Source organism: Cryptomeria japonica, chromosome 2, assembly GCF_030272615.1.
Source record: "Cryptomeria japonica chromosome 2, Sugi_1.0, whole genome shotgun sequence".
NCBI classification, from domain to species: domain Eukaryota; kingdom Viridiplantae; phylum Streptophyta; class Pinopsida; order Cupressales; family Cupressaceae; genus Cryptomeria; species Cryptomeria japonica.
Window position 1 is genome coordinate 657,530,971 of NC_081406.1, and position 6,852 is coordinate 657,537,822.

Consider the following 6,852-nt stretch of genomic DNA (forward strand, 5'->3'; position numbering starts at 1 on the left):
AACAACATAGAAAAAAAGGCCAATTCTTTCTAGCACAACAACATATTCTTTCTAACAACAAGTTCTTATTTATTTTTGCATGCATCAGGCTTTGACATGAATGACAATTATCTAACAAGGTAGTCCTTGATTGGACTATCAGTATTTGTTTTATGTAATATTTGTCATCACAATCTCATGTGGGGTTGATTTCTTTGATATAGTAAGCTTTCCTCCAACCGATTTGCTCTTCATATAGTACTCGTAAATTTTTCTTTGACATATTTTTTTAATTTCTTCATTGCTATTTGGACATTCCTACAAATTAATTTCCCATTTATTTATCCACTTTTCATTTTATTTCACTCACATGTTATGTTTTTTTTTGTAACTCTTCCTCAATAACTAGTGTAGGCTAGTAGTGGTTCTTCGAATTTTGGTTTTTTTTTTAAGTAGCTTAACTATTGAACCATCTTCTATGCTTCAAAATGGAAATTACCTATTTTAACTAATAAATATTGTAGGGAGTTCTATAGTCTTAGTTTTGAGGTTATGTATGACTAAATATCTTTGATTACTTTCCACCTAGCCCCATTTAAGATTTGTCATGTTGCTACCTCAAATTTCACACCCATGATCAATAGATTGACAAGAAAACCAAATAAGATTCTTGTGGTTTTTCAATCATAGAATTCTACACTCTTGCATTTATTTTGTATTGAATATGACATTTTTTAGTCCCTTAGAGTTTTCTTTTGCTCTACTTACCCCATATCCCCATGTGGCTACATCACTCTATTAACTACTTAAAAAAAAGCAACTATAGTGTCCCCATGCAAATATTTAATTATATAGGAAAATGATTGTATGTGGGAAAAGTGGCTCGATGAAATGAATATTACAAATTCAGGACTAGTCCACACACCAATGGGACTCTTGGTGCAAGTTATGGAGCTGTATAGAATAGCTCAACTTCCCAAGGGATGTTCCATCGTTCTCTATCTCACAAGACCCCTTAAGCCAATGCCTTTTCTCTCAGATCACTGAGCAAAGTGACTTAGGGATGGCAATCATGAGAATGAGGGATGTTTGATCAATCTAACATGAATGCAATCCTAATGTGCATGATATTAACGAAAGATGAACTAAACTAGCATGCATATGATGATAAGATGAAAAGATTAGTAACAAAACTATCCTAGCATGCTATACTAGTTTGAGATGATTATTATGTGATAATAAAAATGCCTATTTTAAGATGCTACGAAGATTTGCAAAGAGAGGCTAAATGCATGATTAAAATAATTTAGATTAGATGCTTAGTAAAATGTCTATAAGTTTGATGCTAAAGAGTTGGATGATAAATGGAGGAAAGAGAGATCTATTTATAGAAAAATTAGGGCAATGAAGGGTCAAGATTGGATGATCTTATCAAGGGTTAGGATTGAAAGTTATCAATCCATATTTACAATTCTCACCAATGAAATGGTGACAATTGTCAACATAAGACTGCTTGAGAGGATATGTAAGAAGCATTAAATGCTCGAGAAGACCTCATGGTTACCTTAGAAGGTAAGGGTTAAGGTTAGGTTAAAATTACCCATTGGATAAAGCTTTTACCCAAAGGATAAACTCTTGTGCAAGGGTTAAAGAAATAACCACAGTCAAAACAATGAATGTTTGATGAGACCCTAGGGTTAGATGAGGTTGAGTTAGGCAAAAAGTCTCCAACCATGTAAATTGTTGAGTTAACCATTAATGGTTATGTAAGAGACTTAAATGGTTAACTTGTTGAGGACATAAAGCCTTTAATGGTTATTGAAGACTTTAAGGGTTTGAGAAGTGACTTCCCTTTGTTTAGAGATGTGACAATATTTAGTAGATGGGTTAGGCTAATTTAGAAGAATTTAGAAGGGGTTCAGAGAGGCAAGTGGGAGATGTAGGAAAATGCAAGTGGATGGAGGGTAATTTTAATTAAAATAAATTGCTTTATTTCAACAAAATAGATGCAAGTGGAGGATTTAAATAAATTAGATTTATTTATTTGAAGTGAACAATTTAATTAAATGTAAATTTAATTAAAAGGAGTAGAAGGGGGATTTAATTAAATAAAGTGATTTATTCAATTAAATGATGTGAAAGGCCTAGGTGAATTTAATTAAATAAATTTAATAACTTATTTAATTAAATAAATGAATGTGGATGATTTAATTAAATAGAGGAATGAGAATAAAATGAATATTAAATATTCATTTATGAAAGTGGTCATTTTTATACGTCTACATTTTGCCCCTCTTTGAAGGGACGTGTGTGCACATGTTGATTCAAAGAAAATTGACGTGTCGCCAAAATTTGATTGATTGTGATGTTGTGCCCTAGATTTGATAAATGGTGTTGATAATGCCCCCTCAGGAGATGAATCAAAAAAATGAAAATTTGATTGATTTGATAATTGTTTGTAGATTGGATCACATTTTGAAATTGTCTTTTGTGTTTAATGTGCGCCAATTGATTCATCTCCTAAAAAATGATGTTTGCTAGGGTTACAAGCAAGAGCGCGAGCAAAATACATGCCCCACCTACTAACCCTAATTTACTTTTACCCTATAAAAAGGTGAAAAGTGATTTCATTTGTATCATTTGTGCCTTTTGACTTTTGGTGAGAGTGACAAAATGTTGGTTCCCTATGCTTCGCATCGATTCGAGTGCGTTCGTCATCGTTTTTTATCATGTTTTTAATTTTTTGGGTCAGATTCCCGCGGTTTAGCACATCGGGTCATTTGCGTAGTGCATACGATAAAATAGTTAGCGTGTAGGGTTAGTAAACTAGGGCAGTGTCTAGGTGTCATCGGATAGTGCATCGCAGGTGTAGGGTAGCGCATAGGGTAGGATGGCGCATAGGACCAACAGGGTAGCACATGCAGGGAACATGGTAGTGCATAGGGTAACCTATTGCATAGGGCTAACAGGGTAGCGCATGCGGGGAACATGGTAGCGCATAGGGTAAAGTTTGTAGCGTGTAGCTGAGTTTAGCTAGCACATAGGTGCCAGCTTAGCGCATTAGGGAGATTTCTTAGCGCATGGCCTGAGAATGTAGCTAGAAGAGAAAGGAAAGGTGATGCTGCGGGGGGAAAAATAGATGAAGGAAGATGAGTTGGGGTGGGAGGTGTCTGCCAAGTGTTTCTGGATGGGTGTTGTAGCCAATTTTGTGTCTGTTGTGTTGATGTGCGATTGTTTGATAGATTTTTGAAATTGCTTTTGATGTTGAAGTTCCAAGCTGATTGATTGAATGATGATCCTAATTTTCTGTTGATTTGGATCTTTGATTTTTGCCATGAATGTGATGTTCGATATGAGTTCCAATTTATGATTTTCGATATGGTTCTTGATATGAGTTGTGCGATATGGATTTTTGAGGTGCTTGTTTTTGATATTCGATATGAAAACTTGATTTGATATAGATTTGTTTTAAGTTGATGTGGAATTGTGACTTCGATATGGATTTGATTTTCGATATGAATTTGTTTCAAGTTGATATGGAATTGTGATTTCGATATGGATTTGATTTTCAATATGAATTTGATTTTCGATATTAATTTGTTTCAAGTTGATATGGAATTTTGACTTCGATATGGATTTGATTTTCGATATGGATTTGATTTTTGATATGAATTTGTTTCAAGTTTTTATGGAATTGTGATTTTGATATGGATTTGATTTTCGATATGAGACTTGATTTGATTTTTGTTGTTTCAAGTTGATATGGAATTTTGACTTCGATATGGATTTAATTTTTGATATGAAACTTGATTTGATATGGATTTGTTTCAAGTTGATATGGAATTTAATTGGATATATTGGATAGATGTGGGAATTGATATTTGGACCTGTTTTGCTTGTTACAGGAACGACTTGGTGTTCTTCAGTCGCGAGAGCAATTTCTGAGGCCATGGTCTTTGATTCCATGATTGACACAGGTGGATAGAGATATCATTGAGAGATGCGGGTTGTCCTCTTTGTTGGACATGCCTCTGTATATCATTAATTGGGGTTTACTGACAACATTGGAAGAGAGGTGGCACATTGATACCAACACCTTTCACTTGGCTATGGGCGAGATCACAGTCACTCCAGAGGACTGTTATCAAATTCTATGAATCCCTATCATAGGGGCATTATTGCCTTATGAGCAGACCGAGGAGGATGGGACAAAGCCACTTCGCCGAATTTTCCATGATGAGCATATTTGCGGATATGAGATCCCTTGGCAGGAGTTCATAGATTTTGATTATGCCCCACTACCATTAGTATTGGCAGGTTTTGTAGGTGGCTTTTTGTGTTCTGACCGTAGGTCAAAGGGACTGGTAGTGGGATGGGGATTAGTTCTGGAGGATATGGTGACACAGGGTCGCCGGTTTGCTTGGGGGTCTTGCATTTTGGCCCACCTGCACAGAGATTTGCATTAGGTGGTATACTTAGGATATGACAGTTTATCAACCGGGGTCACATTATTATAGGTGTGGGCTTGGGAACAGATTCCCGTAGTGAGGCCACTTGCAGACAAGGATAGGCCAGTTGGTCGGGCTTATGTATATGGATACACAGGGATAGTTGTCCAACGTAAGCTGGGCAAGCTAGAGCATTGGAGGAGGGTGCTGGATGACATTGATACGGTTATCTGGAGACCGTATATGGAGTGTGAAGTGTGGGTTGAAGATGGGATAGAGATGCCCTATATATATGTCATGATTTTTGATAGGGCAGACGCCTTTTGTCATTGAGAGGTTCTTGCATAGCCGAGTTCAGTGGTAGTATGGTCGACAATAGGGTATACCGTAGGGAGCATGCTTATATGCTCATTGGAGGTAGGATGTCACAGAGTGGGGTCCGACTATTGATAGTGCAGTGGCGGTGGAGGAGTACATACTTTTGATTGAACAAATATGGGACTACGAGTTTGGGGTGGTAGATGTGGGGATGATGACAGAGGAGTTTGCAGTGCTCTTCATGGCCCACGCTATAGCACAAATAGTAGATCCAGTAGAGATGATTCCCTCTTTTGATGATGATGAGGATGAGTAGCCCAAGAGGCTAGGGAGACAGAGAGATGAGGGAGAGGAGCTTGAGGAGGGATATGGGGGTGGTGGAGGAGATGACGGGGGAGATGGGAGGGGAGGTGGTAGAGGGAGACGAGGAGATAGAGGAGGAGATGGAGGAGATAGAGGGAGGAGAGGAGGTGGAGATGGAGGGAGGGTTGGATTAGTCAGGCGAGCAGTTGGTGAGGGAGGGAGGGGAGATTTGGTTATCGAAGTTGGTGGAGCTGGTCAAGCGAGCAAGGTTATAGCAGTTGTGGGTGGGATGGAAGAGTTTAGGCAACTGACTCAGAGGAGGAGATCAGATTTATTACCTCCACTGGTGCCTAGGATAGGGATAAGGATAGGGGGTACTATGACATAGGTACCTATTCAAATGCGGGTACCCACCCACCGAGAGGATGCACAGATTAGGTCCCTACAGTTGTCAGTGCAGTAGCTTTAGGCACAAGTACTGGCTTAGCAGCGTCGGATTACATAGGTTACTGCAGAGCAAGATACAGTGATAGAGTGCTTAGGTTGAGCAAAGGCTCGAGCGGATAGCCTAGAGAGAGTGGTGGCTAGTGGTTCTATGAGAGACACACTGAGAGAGATGCAATATGCAGCCAAGGAGGCTGATTACTACATGCGTTTATATGAGGAGGTGGTTCCTAGAGATCACAGAGCTCCTAGCTATACTACGGTGAGATTTAGTCAATCCATGCAGACTCATTCAAGGACGAAGAGAAGAGGTGTGACCGGGCCATCTCGACATGATCCACTCGGAGATCTAGGTGTTAGGACATCTGTTGCGAGACCATTAGCCTCAGGAGATAGTCATACCTGAGAGACTTGTCTCCATTGTATTTTGATCATTGTGTTGTATTTTGACAAACATGACATCTTTTGTATATTTGACCACTTTTGAGATATATATACGACACCGATTTTTCGATCCACATGTGATGTGTTTTTGTGGATGATGATGATGCAATGCTTAGATAAATGCATTTGATTTGATATTTATTGATATGATTATATGATTCATGATGCAATGATATGATTTGTGAGATGTATCTTGAAAATGAGATGCATGATAATGATATGCTGTGAGATGTATCTTGAAAATGAGATGTATGATAATGATATGCTGTAAGATGTATCTTGAAAATGAGATGTATGATAATGATATGATGTGAGATGTATCTTGAAAATGAGATGTATGATAATGATATGCTGTGAGATGTATCTTGAAAATGAGATGTATGATAATGATATGTTGTGACTAAATGCAAATTTTACATGATATGCAACTAATTTGTAAAATGGTATGCAACTAATTGATCATCCTCATTCTGTCGTTTGTCATTCCTGAATAGTCACATGTTTTTTCTTTCTTTGGGTTGATCATCATTGAGCGGATTATATGTTGAAAATTTATACAAGCATAATGGTATAATTGAACCATAATGACCTGAGAAAAATTTACATGAATTTTGATATTGCAAGATGGCACAAGCGTCGAGGTATAATTGAACCAAGACGTCCTGAGTGTTGCTTGCATATAAACAGACAAGATTTAACCATTTGTATGTGCAAAGTGGAACAATGTCTTCAGTGATATGTTTTGAATCACTTCTTGAGACAAGTCTTTGCACAGTACAAGTGATCGCCTCACAGATAGAAAACTAAAAAAAATATTGGAGTCTCCAATCACTTTCTCTATCTCAATGCATCGTTGAGAAAATTTAGGGGATCCAATAGTTCAAAAAAAGTTCAAGTGCAAAAATAGTCAAAACTT